At 39.2% G+C, this 21082-nt stretch overlaps 1 protein-coding gene across 4 annotated transcripts in view; it reads right to left on the minus strand.

The window, feature by feature from the left end:
* Cpq (carboxypeptidase Q) overlaps nucleotides 1–14006 on the minus strand; it is a 449500-nt gene extending 435494 nt beyond the window's left edge. The window contains exon 1 of one of the 4 annotated variants that reach the window (XM_071602223.1): nucleotides 13793–14006. The gene's annotated coding sequence lies outside the window, so the exon portion shown is untranslated. The other 3 variants (XM_071602224.1, XM_027953187.2, XM_071602225.1) reach the window with 3 other exon arrangements.
* Between the last annotated feature and the right edge of the window lie 7076 nt (nucleotides 14007–21082).

Below are 21082 nucleotides of genomic sequence, written 5' to 3' on the forward strand. Positions count from 1 at the left end.
TAATCAATTACCACCTCTTTATTTAAAACAATATCTCCTGAACTTTCCATGATACAAAAGAAGTGAAAGCAAAGATCCCTCCCCTCAGAAGCATAAAACATTACAGGCACAATAATTAAAGAGTAAATAAAATTGAAACCAAATAGTAGTAAAATTGAAATGGAAAAGAAAAAAGGAGAATACGGATGGATTTCCCTCTGTTATTGAATCTATAATTTTCCCCATTATTCAGGCTCAAAAGTACAAAATCACTTATTCATTTCCCCGCATATTCCACCAGTCACTAAATCTCATCTTTCTATTCTACTGACATCTTTTTTTTTTTTTTCCAGTCTCTACCAATAAAATTTTACCACTTTTCAATTCAGGTCTTCTTGATTTGCCTTGCTCAGCAGCAGAATCATACAGAACTTATCTCAGGTATCACCTTCTCTGTGAAATTCTTCACCTGCCCTGACCAAGTCAATGCCCTGCCCTCCTTTTGTCTTGGTCTTCTCCCCTGTTTTCTCCTCACCCTTCCTGTCATTCTTCACCTTCATCTTCCTACATTTGCCACGGCTCAGTTTAGGCAAGATCTTTTCCAGCATGCTTTTCCTGACCTGCCCTCTTCTCACAGGTTGTTTGAAGGTTCTCTTCTAGGAATTCCTAACACCCTCTGCTTACCTCTTCCAAAGTACCTCACTGTCTGAATTTGAATTACCTGGTTAAGTCATCAGGCTAAACTTCCCAAGAGACAGATTGCTGTCCTTTGGATCATCTGCCCAGTTTTTGAGTTTTCAGAGTGACCGTGTCCTCCTACGTTTCTGTCACCCTATTATTCGGTACATGAATGGAACAGAGCAGCAGTCAGATCCACATGGGCTCAGTAAAGAGCCCTCTATCACTAGGTCGTCTGAACATTTATCTACCCAAATTACTATTCCAGATTCATCTTACCTCACAAACTTACTTGGTGGTTAATAAGTTCAACAATGTTCTCACTAGCACCTTAGAATGCCTTTGCATCCCTTCCTCACCTCCTTTTCTATTCCTCCAAATTAATTTTGGATTGTCTCTGTGCATGCTCCGAGGAGCACAATACTACTATTAACATTCACATAACCAAATATCTCCACAAGAAACGGGGGCTGTCTGACCTCAGCTGTATCCTCAGCATTGCTGGGCAACCCTTATATTTATCTTCAGTTGATCCCTATCAAGTTCCCCCACGCAGCTGCTACAAAATTTTTCCACTCTCCTTAAGCCCCAAATTCCACCCCTGTTCCCCCTCATGATCAGTGAAAGCTCTCTTCTTCCACATAATTCAGGGGACAATTTTATGACTGTGAGATGCATTGTATTCCTTCACCCTCCCTCAAAACTTTTCTATCCTTTTATCTATCCTGAGCTTCTCAACTCCTACAAAGATAAAAGAACTTCCGACCATCCTTCCCCAAACTAAATCCCCTCTCCATACTGCATCAACTATCTAATTTCTCTCTCTGTTCTTTTCTCCTTTTCTTCACCATACAGGAATGTTTAAACCTCCTTAGTCCATAAAGCTATTAATATTTCACTACTAGCTAATAATTTGTTGAGTCTTTACAATGGGGTAAGTACTGTTACAGGGGCTTCACATATTTAATACTGACAATAATCTTTGCTGTTCTTGATATTATACTACCTATTTTGTAGATTAGGAAAGTGAGGCCAGTGGGGTGGGAAATTTTCTCAAGGACACAGAGTTTTCTTTTTATACAACTTTTCCAAAAAATAATTGAAACTTCTTGTTCTCGCCGTTTCTATAACATATATCCAAATCTTTCATTGCTATTTCATACAGAGAAATATATTTGAATACTTTGGTCAACAAGGATGAGGACATATGAAGACATACACAACAGCACTATTAATTCCTATTCTAGAAAGCTTGTTGAAAAAATTAATCTAGTCCTTAGAAAAAGTATATTTTTTTAAAAAAAAAGTAACAGCACTACCCTTTTTTTCCTCAACTGTAATCACTTGCTAAAAATTTTCAAGAACAACCAGTTTAGAACTGTGCAAAATAAATTGAAACACGATATTTTGTTGGGTTTGAAAAGTGCTCACAGCCTGGATATTTCTTTAGTTACCTAGTCAGATCCCATGGCCCACAGCTTGACACTGTCCACAGCTTTCAAGAGGAATTTCATCAGAACAAGAAGGAGAGGAGCAAGCCCAGAAAGGAAGAGCTCACAACAGTATCAGCTGAAGCTGCTTCCCCAGCAGAAAGACCAAGGCTGACACCCAGTCCCCGGAGGAAGCAAACATTTCTTCCATTGACAAGTGTTTAATTGGACATTTTGCGAATCTAATGTCATGTATGCAGATGCAAATGTTTGAAGAGTTGTTTACAGTGTAGTTTGTGCCAGACAGTCTTCAATGCCAAGCCAGCACACAGCCTCCCATTATTCTGCTGGACTCAGCTTCTAAAGATGTTTCAGGGCTCTTTGAGCCTTGTAAATTTCCACATCTAAAGGCTCATCTGTGTTTTCAAAGCCCAGTCCTTCTTCCCTCATGAGTAGACATCCTCCTTCCCCTGCCAATCTTTGCAAATGCCTGTCCCCATTCAGAAAAGGCTTTGGAGAAATGACTAGAGAGGTAATTGCTCCATCTCTAGAAAGTTTAGTGTTAAAGTTTTAGTAGTTTTCAGAAAACCAACAAAAAGAAAATATCAAGTCCTAATTCCTTGCCCAGAAACTGGGTCTTAGCGGATTTAATTATTCTGAGAATTGTTTCTGTTATTCACTGACCCAGGAAAATTCAGCTTAGTGGTTCAGTTAAGAGACAAGTCCAACTTAACGTACAAGCTATAAAGAAGCAGTTCTTTGGGAAGAATAAATAAGGATATACTACAAATACACATTAAAGAACACATTCATCTTTAAGAACTTAACCACTAATAATACTCTGGCTTTAACAATGCAATGAAGAAAAAGATTCAATTATCTCAAATTGTTATAATACCTTCACTCTGTCCTATTATCACAAATGTTTTAAGAGAAAAATTTAAGTGTTAAAAGCCCCAAATTAGACATATACATTAAGAACACTGATCGTGTAACATGTTAATATTTAGTTCAAGAAAAGAATCATGAAGAAAATTCTGCCACTCTTACAGATTAATAAGGTGAAGACCAGGAATAAAAATCAGAAAGAAGTCTAGACATGAAAGATCTCCTAAGGACAAATGAGATCCCTAAAGCCCTGGGGTAAAGACAACATGGCCAGAACTTCCCAAGTTTAGCTCCAACATGGAAGGACCTTCCCAGTCATCATTTCTGTCCTTACAACAACAGATAAAGCTGAACAAACTGAAAACCAGTAACTTTCTTTGGAGCCATCAGAGAACTGAGATGGCAAACCACCATCCTACAATCAGAGAGGCAGGCAAAGCCAGAGAGTCACAGCCAACAGCTGCTTACCTGAACCATATGCTACCGGAGCCATGATGGACGGGAACACTGAAATGGTAATTCAGGCAAACTGCTGGAGACGGAGTTTAGCCCGGTAGGAAAGTGAGAGACTCCTGGATCCACAGTCTTGGTAGGGTAGGTACCACAAACTGGGTTAATCACAAGACAACTATGACAAACAGACAAGGACAAAAGAGAGACTACAGTACCAATAAATACTAATTGTGGCTAATATTGATTCAGCACTGATCCTTGCATGGAACCACCATAGGACTGTGGATTTGCTACAACTTTACTTTGTTGTCACAGCAGTATAACAAATCACTACCAAATAGGTATCTCACACAATATAAATTCATACTCTTCAGTTCTGAAGGCCAGGTAACCAACCCTGGATGCACTAGGTAAAAGCAAAGAGTTGGCAGAGCTGCACCCCTTCCTGGAGGCTCTAGGAGGGAACTCAACAGTTGCTTGCCTTTTGCAGTTTTTAGAGGTCACTCCCATCCCTAACTCATAGCCCACTTCCTCTGTCTTCAAAGCCAGCAATATCGCTTCTCTCTGATCATTCTTTCAGAGTCACATCTCTTCCTCTGCTTCCACTGTTAGTGATATTTGTGATGACATGAGGGCCACCTAGATAATCCAGGATAATCTCCCTATTTTAAGGTCAGATGATTAGCAATGTTAATTCCATTTGCAACTTGTATAGGGGAGGCATTGGGGTTGAATGCAGGGGTGCTGTACTACTGAGCTACATCCTTAGCCCTTTTTTATTTTTTCATTTTTTTATTTTGAGACAGTCTTGCTCAATTACTGAAACTGGGCATGAACTTGCAATCCTCCTGCCTCAGCCTCCTGAGTTGCTGGAATTATAGGCATGTGACACTGTGCCCAGCCCCATCTGTAACTTTCATTCCCCTTTGCCACGTAGTTTAACATAGTCTCAGGTTTCAGGAATTAGAACATCGACACGGTTGAAGGTGGAAACGAGATATTAATCTGTCTACCACAGACAGCTATACTTATTTTCCCAATTTTACACATAAAGAAACTGAAGTATAGAGAAGATATATAACTGGCCCAAGGTCACATGGATGATAGTGGCAGAGCTCACATTTGAACCCAAACTGGCTAAAAAGCCCATGTGTTTTGTTTGTTTGGTTTTGTACCAGGGATTAAATCGAGGGACACTTAACCACTGAGCCACATTCCCAGCCCTTTTTTTATTTTTTTATTTTGAGATAGTTGCTTAAGACCTTGCTAAACTTGGGATCCTCCTGCCCAAGCCTCTGGGATTACAAGTATGCACCACCACACCAGGCCAAAGTCCAAGTTCTTCACCAGTAAACTACTAGGGATACAGGATACTAGTGAGTGATTAGCTTAAGGGCAAACCTAAAATCTAGACTGAATAGGCAGAGAAATAAAGACAGAATAGGGCTGATTTCCACTATTTACCATCTGCTTCTCAAAGAAGTTAATTGGTATTTTTGATTCCTCCATTTGTGTTTTTTAACCTTCTTATTGTCCCCTGTTTATTTTTTTAAAAGCATTAGCTCAGAAAAGAGAAACCCTATGAAAAAACATCCAGATATTGTAAAAAGTAAATTGTAGGATATAATAGATTGCATTAGTGATCCAAGATAGATCTATAGTAATCAATGAAATATAATAAGTACAGATATAAATTAGTTATGTAACATAGATCTAATGTAGTTTTATAATGAAAAAGGCCCCTCAAAATGATTGCCTGGGCAGGCATGATGGCACATGCCTGTAGTCCCAGCAGCTCAGGAGGCTGAGGCAGGAGGGTTGTGAGTTCAAAGCCAGCCTCAGCAACAGCAAGGTGCTAAGCAACTCAGTAGACCCTGTCTCTAAATAAAATATAAAATAGGGCTAGGGATGTGGCTCAGTGGTTGAGTGCCCCTGAGTTCAATCTCTGGTACCAAAAAAAAAAAAAAGATTATCTGGATGCAAAAAGGGCATATGTATATGAAAGTGGAAAATAGATTATATGAGCAGCTTGACATTATCATGAAACAAGAGAGATGTTACCTTTTTTATTTTACTATTTCAATCTATTACAAAGTTGGCTAAAACCATGCAGTAAACAAGAGGACTAAGTAACAAGACCAGTAAGAATAAGAAAGACACTTTTCATTGAAGTCTTCGTTTAGCTTTTTTTAATAACAATTTCTCATAAGTGTTCCAAGAAGGAAGTAAATTTTCTGCAAATACATAAAAATGATGTCAGCAAAATGGCAGACTAAGAGGTCGCAGAAAGTTCTCTTCCCTCCATCGAAACTTTTACTAACAAATATCCACAGACAAGAACACCTTTGTGAAAACCTCAAAACTTGGGAATAAGACAAGACACCACATGACTTACGGAACCAAATAAAACCATATTAGAGAGCAAGAAGAACAGTCTCATTTTGACTATGTCAACCCTCCCCCTTCTTCCTAGTTGCCACAGCAGCACAAACACAGGATCTCCCTGGGCTCACAGTTTCTACAGCGAGAAAAGAGAACTGGAAGTAAACATCCAGCTTTTCTAGCATTCTGATCATCTGGACACAGAAGAGACACAGTATATAAAGGTGAAAAATGGATTCTGAGACACTTCCCAGGAAGCCCACTTCTGTCTCACCTCATAGGAAACACTGAGGGTAAGGGCAGGGATAGACCTATTGGGGTCAGATAGAAATAAAAAAAGGAGGCAGAGCTCACAGTAACCAAAATAGGGATCTTGGTGGTAGCTTCATGCTCCTGCCAGTGTAGGCATCCAATCAGTTACCAGTCAACTGCAAAGCTCACCAGCAAAGCCAATCTGGTCACTCCCAGAAGCACAGTGGGGATCTACCTAGTTTGAGTCCCTAGATAGGTAGCCTCCACACCTTGTCTCAGTGCCTACCTCAGGGGCCTGCACAGGCAAGGAGACACTGCCTCTGTGCATATCAGGAGTTACACCTGCCCAACCTAGGAGTCCAAATAGTGGTTGGGCTCTGCCTCTGAACCTACTCCAGGATCCCAGCTCAGAAGGGAGATTCTTGCCACAGAACATTTCTCTGGAGTGTGGGGGTTGAAACTGTTCAACTTGGGAGCAAACAACAGCTCAGCCCAAACTCAGAGCCCACTCCTGGAAACCTCAAGGAAAAGAGGCCATTCTCAATTTTACATTTCTATGGAGCACAACCTCTGGGCCCATTTATTCTGAGCAGCATTTCTACCTAACTTCAAAGTACATTCTGCAGCCCTGCTTAACTACAGAAACACACAAACAACTCTGCTCAACCAGAGGGGATTACAGCACATAACTGGAAGTTCCACCTGATTGCTGAGAGCCTAAAAAGCAGCCCCACTTAACCTCAGAAAACTGAAAGCAGCTCAGACAACTAGAGAACCAACAACAAGTTTTGCCTGCCTTTGGTCATTACCAGAATCACAGGCTAAACTAAGTACTGAAGATCTATCGCTTTCAAAGAATATCTGCAAAGGCCAGAACTGGTGTCTTTCTCTTCAAATGTGTAGACACCAAGTCCAAGAACACAAGAATTATGAAGAATTATGGAATTATATCACCAAAACATACTAATCAAGCTCTAGTAACAGGCCTAAAAAAAGAAATGGAGCACTGTGAAATAACAGACAACAATTTCAGAATTATCCTTGTTAAGAAATATACACTGAACTCCAAGAATATGTGGATATAATATTAAATAAAATTTGGAAAACAATATAAAAACAAAATAAGAAGGTAGAAAAAAAGATAAAGACAGAAATCATAGATATGAAGAACACAATGACTAAAATAAAAAATCCAACAGAAATCTTCAATAGCAGACTCAGTCAAGCAGGAAAAAAAAAAGAGAGAGAGAGTAAGTGCAAAGAAAGAACATTTGAGGGGCTGGGGGTGTGGCTCAGAGGTAGAGTGCTTGCCTAGCATGTGTGAGGCCTAGCATGCATGAGGCACTGGGTTCAATCCTTGGCACCACATAAAAATAAAATAAAGGTATTATTTTTACCTATAACTAAAAAATGAATGTTTAAAAAAATTTTAAAAAAGAACATTTGAAATCCTCTAGTCACAGGAGGAAAAAGAAGAAGAATGAAAAAATGAAGAAAAATAAATTGTGAAACTCCATCAAGAAAAATGACCTTCACATAATAGAAATTTCAAATGGAAAATATAGAGGGAAAAAAAATGGCCAGAAAGCATATTTAAAGAAATAATGGCTGAAAACTTCCAAGATCTGGTACAAGATGCCAATATTGCCAATATCTATATACAAGAAGTATGGAAGTCTCCAATTTAAGAGCAGTTCACTAATATACATAACAGTCAAACTATTAAGAATCAAAGACAAAAAAGAAAGTTTTAAAGGAACCAAGACATAAACGTATTACAAAAAGTGAGTCTCAATACAGCTATCTGTGGCAGAAACCTTGCAGATCAAAAGAGAATGGAATAATATATTCAAAACACTGAAAGAAAAACACTGCCAACAAAAATTCTTTACCTGGCAAAGCTATCTTTCAGAAATGTGGAATAAATAAAAATTTTCCAGAAAAACAAAAACTAACAGAGTTCATGACCACTAGTCATGTCTGCCCTACACAAATTACCACAACTGAAATTTCATATTATTGAAACATTTCTTATCCCTATTCACTCATGAATTATAGTCTTCAATCTCCTTAGTTATATTATTCAAATCTTCCATTTAGCTTTGTCTAATTTATTTATCATGTAAAACAAAAAACCTAAGGTCTCCTACAAATTGCTTTCTAGTATTTCATACTTTCATTTGTTTTGTTTATTTTGAAGATATACATTTTAAACATTTGACTCATAAAAAGTCACAACTACCTCTTCCTTCTAGCTTTTATATCTTATCAATAGAAAATAACTCTGGGTTTAATGTAATGCCCTTTATTTTGAAGGACACTTGGTTTCATTTTAGTACTAATATAGCATTCAAGGGCCATAAGAGTTTCTGGTTTCCCTGCCCTAACCCACTATATGGATGGATTACATTATAACTGACTTGCAGGTTCCACAGTTAAACTGAGGGCAGCGCGAGGGCTGGATTTGTCTTTCATTCCATCCAGTGCCCTCCATGTAGGTGCATGGTAAGCAGTAAAAGTAGCTAGATGAAGTTAACTGAAAATCATTATGTTCAATGTGTAGTCTCTAATAATTTGGGGATCCAGCTTCCCATCTTCATATTTGATATCCAAGTCAGGAAAGTCTTCACATGTAATAAAATTAGATGTTAGAGATGTATATTGCTTTAAGCAAACTTTAAAAAATTGGATTTATTCAGATAATATATCATAGAAGATTGATTTGTAAGATTACATATTGTACTTGCCTGTTGCATTGAAAGTGTCATTTTATTTCCACAGATGTTCTCTAAATACAACCCTTCATTTATTCATCAGAACTTGTACTAAGCATCCTTTCCATCACTGCCTCTCCCCCTGAAGATCTTTACTCTGTTGGCCTTCAAAGACCATCTGCTTTACTTTTATTTGATGTGACATGGTAGAGGTTGAGGGGATACACTGCAAGAAACCAAGGCTCCAAGGCAAAGCGAGACTTTGATACAACAGTCAGAGCAGTGGACTGAAAGTCAGAAGGCTGAGAGTTATTGCCAGTGATACAACCTTAATACCAGATTGTGAGTTTGTAAGAGAAAGATAATAGTCCCTGGTTACATCTACATCTGAGCATGTTTGTAATCAAATGTAAAGTTGCTTTTTAAATACAAGGTACTACACTAATCTTTTTTCCAAGAAAATCTAATATTGCTACACCAACATACAATGCACCAGGCGACCTTTTCCTTATTAACAACCATTTCTTGAAATTTGATAAATGTTCTGAAAACTTCTTCCTAATCATTACCCTTTTTCTTTCCATCTTATTCTTCCTCTGCTATTCTTCAGTTAGTTCAAAGTCTCCCAACACGTTCTCTGCAAAATAAGATCAACTCTCTAGACAACTTGCACACCTCTGAACAATCTCCTGTTTGTCTTCCTGACAAACTGAGTAAGATGAGAAATCAAAGCTTGCAACAGTGTTGTCTTTAGAGAAGTACAGTTATTTGGAAAAGTCAGCTCGATTTTCTTCTGTTTTCCAAATCTGTCCATACTTGTATCTTTAGCAATCACCATTCTCTGTTACAGTCCTGCAGTTTCCTTATCTTTGTTTCTTTGAACAAAGAAAGAAACTGTCTGTTTCCCTATAACAGTCTCTCTTGATGGCTTGCAGTATTCCTTGTTGTTCAAGTCTCCAACCTTTCTTCACTGAAATTTACATAAGGATCTGATGTCTAAGAACTCTCCTGAAATACAATGTAATGGTCACTAGTAAAGTCAAATGTGCTTCTTCCTTCTTCTGTTTAAGTGAGATATCGAACTGATGTGCCTTTTTAGTCCGAGGACCTGTTATAATGTTTGACAGAAGTCTCCACCATGTGACAGCTCTGCTAGGGTCAAGGCTCTCTGGGCATCCATACCTGGATGTTTCACAGCTGCCTCTCCCCTCAAAACACACTTCAAAGTTCCAACCACACCACTTTCCTCTTCTACATATGGGGTGCAAATATTTGTAATGGGTCACTCTTCTCCTGAAACTCTGTATCCCATTCTTTATGTGGCACATAGTACACATTTGGTAAATGGTTATGAAAATTAATATTTGCTGAATAAAATAAGAACTGAAGAAAAATTCCAGAGACCGAGAAGCACACCAGTCCTATTATTTTGTTGCATTAAAGAAAGGAGCCCAGGAATAAAGAGAAAGGACCAATATTCTGATTGTAGCTAACACATGAATTGGGTTGTTTGTTTTTAAAAACCAAGTAGTTTAAGAAGGGTAGGGGGAGAAGATACATTTTAAAGCTCCAGCTCCAGGGCAAGTAATAAAAACTGTTTCTTTAATGTTTGTTTGTTTGGCTTTTTTTTCCCATAATATTGCAAGCAATGGGAAGGTCTATTCCATCACACCAGCCTTCAGGGCAGAAAGTTTCAGCTTCTTGAGCTAAATCAAATTGGCATCAGCTCTCAGATTTTCAGGCATTCACAATTTGTCTCTGCTTTCCATGAGGATAAACCTGGTTGACAAAATAATAATAATAATAATAATTATTATTATTATTATTATTATTATTATTTTCACTTATTTTATGGACTTTTTTTTTTTTGGTCCTTTGCTCTTGTAAATTGTTAAGGATCCTGGAAACCCATCTTACTGTCTTGTCCCTGGATTACAGAAATGGAGGCATTGGGCTTTGTCTGCACCAAGAACTGTCCTCCTTATGAAGGGGTTGGCAGGCAGCACCTTCCCAAGTACACAAAGCTAGCCCAAGAAACAACAGTGCTTGGCACTCATGCCTCAAAGCTCTCAAGTGCCACTCACTGATGACAACTCTCAATGTCATGCACTTTATACTCTCCAAATTGTTAAGACTGAACACATGTAAAATTACAATATATGAGCACCTAGGTCAAAGTATCACAGTCTGCTAGAATCTCAATAGAAGTCAATACTTTTCAATATAATGAAACAAAACCAACTCCTTTATAATTCAGTCTTTATCATTCCACTCCTGGGTTTCCATTCTAAATTCACTTATCCTCAAGGCCCCAGAATGTGCATTCATTCTGGACCATACTCTTCAACAAGACACAGGCTTTCCTAGCAGGAACTGTCTGTGTTTCTGGGAGGAATCCTGCCTCTATCTGCTTGTATTTTGAGTCCTGATTTTTCCATTTTGCAAGTACTGTTCCTATTTAGGAAGGTCAAACATGGATTACAATTGTACCCAGATCTTAAATTTACAGTAAGGATTAAATGAGCCAACATAAGTAAAAAAGTTAAATATACCAGTGCCTCGAACATGGTCAGTGCTCCATAAATATCATCTTTGTGACATTCCATGCCTAAATGACACATGACCCCATAACTGGCTCTTTGGGAAAAGAGCCTGAGAAAATCAGTCTTTTTCACAAAGCAAAACATTTGCTCCCCTTCTTCCTGCAGACTTGAAATAACTGAAGTAGGTAACATTAATTTTATTTTTGGACTTTGTGTTTGTTAAATGTAGCGTGCAAAAATATTTTAATATGTGTGTAAAATGACTTTTTAAGTGCCTTTTAAAAATCTCCAAGGTCCTTTCAGCTCCAAAATGTGATCTGTGATAACTAATCTCAAATGCATGCAAATTAACAGTGACACAACTCCCTAGATAAGTGGAAATATATGGCATCTTCTGTCTGGTTTGCATTGGAAACAAGTTAGACCCAGGGTGGGAAGCCTGTGACAATGTAGAACAAAGTCTTTCCCTCATTTCTTCCTACCAGCCAGGGTCTCAGTTCCTCTTTCTGCAAATGTTGAGAGGAAAGCAAATGAGCTGTAATTTGCAGAGAAGAAAATAACAAGATTCTGCAGAATGCCAAGCAGACTAGTGAAATTAGCAGAACTCCAAGAAATGATCTGCACTCTCTAACCAGGATAAAATAGAATCCCCCAAATTTAACTCACAAAGGAGACCCAGCTAAGTTCCCTCCTCTTGGAAATTAAGAAACTAAAACCTAAAGAGATTAAGTGAGATCCAAGGTCATCCAGCTTTTCTGGAACTCTGACATAGAACAGAACTGCTTCATTGACCAATTGTTAAAGCAGTCTTTCATGTACTATGTGTTCCCACATAGATAAATGTCCCTCTTTTCCTCTCTGGGCCATATTTAGCCTTCTTCAGTCACCTGCAGATGAACCAGCACCTGTCTCAGGAAAACAGAGAAGATTCTTCACAATCCTGAATTCAAAAGAAACGCTTGGTTCTTGAAACAAATCTGAGTCATGTGGTTCTACCTTTAAATCCAAACTTATCTTTTAGAAATATATTAAATAACACCATGTTGACAAACATCTTTCAAAAGTCTCAATGTAGAAGAAAACTAAGGACTAGGTATATTTTGTTTTAAGCAAAATATCAGGGGGATGTCTGGTGATTATTTCTTTAACAATAGCATAGAATTCCTTTTAAGTAATGACAATCAGAACGACTCCATTTGTAAAAGTGCAACACTTACACAACTCTTTGGAAAACTATCAGAAAATGCAAATTATAAGCCTGCATATCCACGGGCCTCCATTAAACCGTTATTTCCCCATCCTGCTGATTCCAGGATTGTTCGGGAGCCAGTGATGATGGAGAGGAGAGGAGATGACCCAAACTAGGTATTCATAGGTATTTGTATCCATTCCTATATTCCTTCATTCTGCTCTACTCGTATATAAGTCAATCACTTAACTTGTTCATTCATTCAGGTCTACGCCTGAATATTGATATTCATGTCATTACAGAGCAGTGATGACAAGCCAGGCGTGGGCCTGACCCTCATGCAACATAGAGTCTAGGAGTGGAAACTGGACACTCACACCAAAAGCACAAGTACTAGGTACAAAGTGAAAGGAACCTCAAAAGTGCCCCGATCGAGCCCCTTGGCTGTTCGAAGGAACTAAGAATGTTGCAGCTGGGGCCTGAGGGAAGCTCCGCGGGTGGCTCGGGGCTGGGGCCCGGGGCCCGGGGCCCAGGCGGAGGGAGGCCGCGGTGGGAAAGGGCTGCTAAGGAAGGCAGAGCTCGCTGCTGTCGCGCGGATTCCCCCTCCACCCCCAAGTCCTGGGGCTTCCAGGTTTCCAGCGCCCGGGCCTCCAGTGTCACGAAAGGGGCAGGCCCGGGCCGACTCCCAGTGGCTCCCTAGCCCCGTCCTTCAGTCGCTCCTGCGAATGAGAGGTGCTGAAAACCTGTCCCCTTCTCCGGGCCCGCCCGCCAGGAGGAGCCTGGGCCTGGCGCAGCCGCCCGCGGGCACGGCCGGGCCGTGGCGCACGCACCTGGTCGGGCAGCTCCTGGGCGAAGGCGGCCGAGGCGGCGGAGGCAGCGCCCAGGGGAGGCAGCGCCCAGGGGAGGCAGCGCCCAGGGGAGGCAGCGCCCAGGGGAGGCAGCGCCCAGGGGAGGCAGCGCCCAGGGGAGGCTTGCTGCGGGATTTGACATAGCGACGGCCACACCCTCAAACCGGACTTTGACCGTCGCCCTCCCCCCGCCCCTCCCCCGCGTCCTGGGCCGGGAGGCGGGACCGGGAAGCCTGACTCCGGATGGATGCCTGGTCCAGAACGCCTGGGGGTCTCCCCCTGAGTCCGGCGACCTCGGGGCCACCAGTCCGCCGGATGGTTCCCCACCTTCTAGGTTCTGGTTCCTGTTGGAAAATCGGTGTCACCCGGAGTTCCCGGACCCTTGGCCTAGCTGCTGCTTATAGGGGCGACCGAGACGCGGGCGTCGCCTTCAAACCTGGGTCTGCAGGGCCTGGGCTCTGGGCTTGGTGCTTTTCTGAAGCTGTGGCCTCTGGTCAGGCCTGCGTCAGGGCCACCAGAAGGCACAGGGCTGAGGCACGACGGTAGTGGAGGTGCTTTAAGAAATCTCTGCAGGTGGGAAAGGATGGGCCTCCGCAGCTGAAAGGAAAAGTGGACCCGTGTTTTTCTTTCTCTGAGCGTGGCTAAGGGCAAGCCGTCCTCGAAGCCCCAAGACCGGTGTCTGGAAACTGCTTTATGAGCTGTCAAACACCTCCCACGGGAAGCGATTATTAAACCGTTATTTCCCCATCCTGCTAGCTCCAGGATTGTTTGAGAGCCAGTGATGATGGAGGGGAGAGGAGATGACCCAAACTAGGAGATCAGAAAGTCTCTCTCTCTCTCTCTCTCTCTCTCTCTCTCTCTCTCTCTCTCTCTCTCTCTCTCTCTCTCCATTAATTATATAAGGGTGCCCAAGAAGAGAGTTGACTCATCCAATTACCCGGTGTACCTTATCTCAACAGTCACATGCATTTCTGGTCACAAAAGTATGTGCTCACGTATTGTCAACGTTTTATGTTTTGATTATCTAGATTCTTTTGTTTAATCAAACTCTTATCAAATACAAACAGTTATCTTTGTGAAACACTGAGCAGTTCCAGTCTCTCCTCTAAACCAAACACACACACACACACACACACACACTTAAAAAAAATAAAAAGAAAAATCACATGCTCACTAAACACACACAAAAAAGGTACAAAGCCCATTCACCTACATACACATAAACCTTGGTTTAAAATGCTTCTAAATTTTAATGACTCCAGTGGCCCACTGCACAAAGTATCAACTCTATAATGCATTCAAAGACCCTCACAATGGGGCCCTGGTAAATCTTTCCATGATCATTTCTAGGATGTCATATTCAGCCCATTAAATTACTTTTATTTCAAACAATCTTGAGTAAAGAACAACTTTTTATTATGTTCAATCTTTCATGGCTATTATATTTTGTAAAATACAATAAACATGCTAGTAAAAGTGACATAAAATACTATAAGCCCTAGGTTTTCTTAGAACGAGAAAAGAAGTTTGAAACAAGTAGAAAACTATTCTTTCAATTTAAAAATAATTCTAAATGCTTACTCTCAGTTTCTGTACTTCTTAATGGACCTTTAAAAAACAGTTCATAGACTAGCTTTAGTGACCTTACTTTAGGTGGCACTGACTTGTTTTCTTTAACTGTGTCAGATGCTTTTGGACTTCTGGGCCTTTCTAAATGTTATCCCTTTAGTGCTGATCGAAGTTCTCCTCACACAAGGTTCAACTCATAATGTGATAATAATAAGTGTTAGACCTTTACTGAGTACTTTGCACTGAAGAATTAGATGGATTCAATGAATTTTTTTTCAGCTCTATAAGCTAGATGTTACTATTGTCATCATCATTAATAATCCCACTTTACCAATGAGGAGATTGAGGATTAGAGAGGTAAAGTCATACAACTAGTGAGGTACAAAGTCAGTATTCCACATTGAGCCGACATGATTCTGGAGTCCCTCTAATAAATCATCAGGCTGGGCCCCCTTGCCATGAAGCCTCCCCAGGTGCAAGTTGAAATGAATCACTCCTTACTACACCTCCACTACAACATTTTCCCTGATTGTTTTTCATTCATTTCATTCACATCTGTTTCAGAGCCTTAAAGCCTTTGATACAGGGACATTTGTGTATCTCTTCAGCTCTTAGCACTGCTCTCTCCAACTGGAACACTCTTTAAGCACTGGACTCTGCTCATAATAACCACGGTAAGGGGAGTTCATTATTTGTGTTTCCACTATCTTCTATGCTTACTTCATATCATCTTATAATTTTGGTTTATGTCAGAATGCTCTTTTTTATTATTAATTTTTTACTTATATATGACAGCAGAATGCATTACAATTCATATTACACATATAGAGCACAAATTTTTCATATCTTTGGTTGAATATAAAGTATATTCACACCAATTCGTGTCTTCATACATGTACTTTGGATAATAATATCCATCACATTCCACCACATTTCTAACCCCATGCTCCCTCTTTTTCCCTCCCACCCCACTGCCCTATCTAGAGATGGTCTATTCCTCCTATGCTCCCCCTCCCTACCCCTCTATGAATCAGCCTCCTTATATCAGAGAAAACATTTGGTATTTATTTTGGGGGGATTGGCTAATTTCACTTAGCATTATCTTCTCTAACTCCATTCATTTACCTGCAAATGCCATGACTTTTTTTCTCTTTTATTGCTGAGTAATATTCCATTGTGTGTATGTGCCACTTTTTTTTTATCCATTCATCTACTGAAGGGCATCTAGGTTGGTTCCACAGTTTAGCTATTGTGAATTGTGCTGCTATAAACATTGATGTGGCTGTGTCCCTGTAATATGCTGTTTTTAAGTCCTTTGGGTATAGACAGAGGAGAGGGATAGCTAGGTCAAATGGTGTATCCATTCCCAATTTTCCAAGGAATCTCCATACTGCTTTCCATATTGGCTATAGCCGGATGTAAAATCAACACTCATAAATCAAAGGCATTTCTGTATATCAGTATCAAATCCTCAAAAAAGGAAATAGGGAAATTACCCTATTTACAATAGCCTCAAAAAAATTAAAATACTTGGGAATCAACAAAAGAGGTGAAAGATCTATATAATGAAAACTACAGAATCCTAAAGAAAGAAATCAAAGAAGACCTTAGAAGATGGAAAGATCTATCTTGTTCTTGGATAGGCAGAATTAATATTATCAAAATGACCATACTACCAAAAGCACTATACAGATTTAATGTGACTCCAATCAAAATTAAAATGACATTCCTCATAGAAATAGAAAAAGCAGTCATAAAATTCATTTGGAAAAAATAAGAGACCCAAAATAGCTAAAGCAATTCTTAGCAGGAAGAGTGAAGCAGGTAGCATCACTATACCAGACCTTAAACTGTATTACAGAGCAATAGGAACAAAAACAGCATGGTATTGGCATCAAAACAGACTGGTAGACCAATGATACAGAATAGAGGACACAGAGACTAACCCACAAAGTTACAATTATCTTATATTAGACAAAGGTGCCAAAAACATGCATTGGAGAAAAGATGACCTCTTCAACAAATGGTCCTGGGAAAACTGGAAATCCATAGGCAAAAAAATGAAATTAAACCCCTATCTCTCACCATGCACAAAATTCAACTCAAAGTGGATCAATAACCTAGGAATAAAACCAGAGACCCTGCGTCTAATAGAAGAAAAAGTAGGCCCTAATCTCCACCATGTGAGATTAGGCCCCAACTTCCTTAATAAGACTCCTGTGACACAAGAATTAAAATCAATAATCAATGAATGGGATGGATAAAAAGTTTCTTCCTAGAAAAAGAAACAATCTGTGAGGTGAATAGAGAGCCTACATCTTGGGAGCAAATTTTTACCTCTCACACATCAGAAAGCACTAATTTCTAGGGTATATAAAGAACTCAAGAAGCTAAACGCTAAATAAACAAATGACTCAATCAATAAATGGGCCAAGGACCTGAACAGACACTTTTCAGAAGATGATATACAATTAATCAACAAATATATGAAAAAAAGTTCATCATCTGGCAATTAGAGAAATGCAAATCAAAACTACCCTAAGATATCATCTCATTCCAATCAGAATGGCAGCTATTATGAAGACAAACAACAATAAGTGTTGACAAGGATGTGGGGGAAAAGGTACACTCAGTATGCCCTTTTAAGTCATAGGCTACTCACTACATTCCAAATTGTCTTTCCAAAGATGTTTTTATTTGTTTAACCAAATGAACATTCAATAGCACTTATTATACCACTGAGCCACATCCCCTGCCCTTTTATTTATTTATTTATTTATTTATTTATTTATTTTGAGAGAGGGTGTCACTAAGTTGCTTAGGGTTTCACTAAATTGTGGAGGCTGGCCTGTCTCAGCCTCCAAGGTTGCTGGGATTACAGGTATGTGTCACAGTATCTGGCCACTGTTCTAAGAGCTTTGTGACCTCATTAACAGCCCTACAGGGTAAGCAACATTTCATAGGAATAGGAAAAGCAGATCATGTCATTTGTTCAAACTCTCCAGTAGCTTTCTGTTTTACCCAAAGTGGGTATAGTGGCCTATAAGATACTGCATGGTCAAACTCTCTTCCCTACCCCTTCCCCACATATACGTTACTTCAGTCATACTACTTTCTGTCTTGTAACTCCCTACACACTCCTTCCTTAGGAACTTTGCACTGGCTGTTCCTTTTCCCTAGACACCTATCTGATCAGTTTTCCTGTTCGCTTCCATCCAGGTTTTGCTCAAGTCTCATCTTCTCCCTAAGGCCCTGACCACCTATGTAATACTGCAACTAGCCCCTTGCCCCCAACCCTACCACTGCAATGACCTCCCTCTGGTTTATTAGTTATTTTTTTCATAGCCCTTACCATTTTCCAACATACTAGGTGATAAGAATCATGTATATTGTGTACAGTCTGCAAGTTCCTCAAGACCAGGGATTTTGATATTTTATATTTTATCTATTACATTCCCAGTGCCTATAACAGGCACTCAGTACAGACTTGAATAATAAATACTAATAATAATTGAGACTGAACTGACCAGAATAGCCAGGGAAGCAGGTGACTTGCAGAGCCCTGTGAGAATTGAGAGGTAAATGTAAGCCTAGGGGAATGGGTTATACATCTAGAATCCTAGTCACCACCTTCAATCCTCCGCTCCCATCAGAGAACACACCAGCGCAGCAATTGTGTTTGGAATAAAGCATTTAATGCACATAAGAAACTCAATATGGTAACACATGTCTCCTAAGTCAAAGCCAATGTAAGAGTTGAGCTACCTTCATTATAATACTGCTCCTGATTAAAGTGGGTTGCAGCCAAATTACACTATCTAAAACCAAGTAAATACAGAATATTCCAGGTGTTGGCCCTGTTTCCCAGCATCAGAATTTCAAAGGAATTACTTGATGTTTATTTTGAAGGTGTTATTCTGTAATTATCTAGTTATCAATTTAGTTTTCCCAGAATTATAGGACTAAATCAAGCTTTTTTCCTTTTTTCTTTTCTTGGACTCATCTGTTATGAGATGCTGTTATATCTTTAAATGATAGTGCTAGTTTGGGGTCCTCTAAAATATTAACCAAAAATTTAAACTTGAATCTTTGGGTCAATAGAGTATTAACTTCAAATTGTATATAAAAACATACATTAAAACATGAAATGCATCACCAAAGGAAAGATATACCTGAAAAAATATCTTTAAAAATTTTACAACTTCACATTTGAAAATGTCATTCAAAAAATATTTTTATTAGTTGTTGATGAACCTTTATTTTATTTATTTATTTACATGTGGTGCTGAGAATTGAACCCAGTGCCTCGCATATGCTAGGCAAGCACTCTACCACTAAGCCACAACTCCAGCCCCCAAAATGTTGTTTTTGGAAAGCAAATGACTAATAAACAGAAAAATATTCAGTATCAACTGATCATCAAATTCAACTGATTTTTTAATTCTCGAGTTTTAGGTGGACACATATCTTTATTTTTATTTATATGTGGTGATGAGGATTGAACCCAGTGCCTCACACATGCCAGGTGAGCACTCTACCACTGAGCCACAATCCCAGCCCCAACTGAAAATTTTAAAAGGCAAATTTAATGATAATAAATCAATCTTATCATGAAAGGTGGCAAATATATTTTTAATACTGGCAATGATGTAGGCTTCTTCATGCATTTCAGATGGGAATATATGTTAGTAGTACCTTCTAGATAGTAGTTTTTAAAAAAGGTTAAAATATATAAATATTTAAAGATAGTTTAAAATATGTGATTGTATTAGACAATATTTAAACATTAAGGCAAATAGTGTATAATGACTCCAATGAGATATAAGTTCATTTCTTGTAGATATGATTTTCCTGAATTATTTCAGGTCTTGGATGTGTGTTTGTAATGAGGGGTGGGGGTGTTAATGAGAGTAGGGGGGGAAAGAAGTGCTCTATATAATCATTCAGGACCTGAAAATTAATGGAGACTTGGCTAGATTCAATGGACATGTCCAAGGTCATTCTCAATGGACATGCCCATTGAGTCAGCAAAAATGGAAAGAATACAGCATTTTCATTTAACATTTTGTGGAGCAGGCCTGGCAGTAGCTCACTTTGCTCTGGTTAGAACTCAGTCATGCAGGCACACTTCACTGCAAAGGGGTCTGGGAAATGTCATCTAGTTGTGTGCCCAGGAAAAAGGAGCAATGGGATTGCTGAACAGCTTGCTGTCCTTGTTACACTCCTTGACCCAATAACACTGTACTATGACTCTATAAATATAGCAGGTTAATTTAGTATAGCAAAACACTGATAATACATTAGATGACTACTAATACAACGATAGTTCATAATAGTTTTGATACATCCACATAGTGAAATATGCAGCAACTAAGAACTAGACTTGCAAGTATTTTTTCATGGTATGAAAAATATCAGCATATGGTTTTAAATTTAAAATCTTAATATTGACAGTTTTAATTTTACAAATATATGCATTTGTCATATACATCATACACAGATGGTCCCCAACTCATGCTGATATGATTTAACAGTTTTCAACTTTGTGATGGTGTGAAAATAATACTGATTCAATAACATCTATACTTTGAATTTTTAAATTTTGACCTTTTCCCAGGCTAGCAATATGTGGCCAATATTCTCTCCCAATATTGACAGTGGCAACAAACTGCCGCTCCCATTCAGCCACATGCCATCACGAGGGAAAGCAACCAACAACGTTTTTTGGATACAGCTATTCAATAAAGTACATGAGACAGTCCATGTTTTATTACAAAATAGGCTTGTGTTGGATGATTTTTCCAAAATGTAGGCTAATGAAAGTATTCTGAGCATGTTTGAGGTAGGCTAGGCTAAGCTATGGTCATGTAGGTTAGATGCCTTAAATGCATCTTTGACTTACAGTATTTTCAACTTATGATGGGTTTAGTGGTACATAACCCTATCATAAGTCAAGGAGCACCTGTGTATTCCCAAACAAGGATATGACCAAGTAAACAATGCACTCATTGCTGTGTAGTATCCCACCTGGTGTGTTCACACAGATTTAAACAATGGAAAAATACTTTTGTGCTCATATCAAAGTCTAAAGTAGGGGGAAAATGCTTTATACAATTAAAACTGTATTAATAAAATGTGAAAAACACCAGAATAAAAT

This window comes from Marmota flaviventris, chromosome 15 (assembly GCF_047511675.1).
Source record: "Marmota flaviventris isolate mMarFla1 chromosome 15, mMarFla1.hap1, whole genome shotgun sequence".
Classification (NCBI taxonomy): domain Eukaryota; kingdom Metazoa; phylum Chordata; class Mammalia; order Rodentia; family Sciuridae; genus Marmota; species Marmota flaviventris.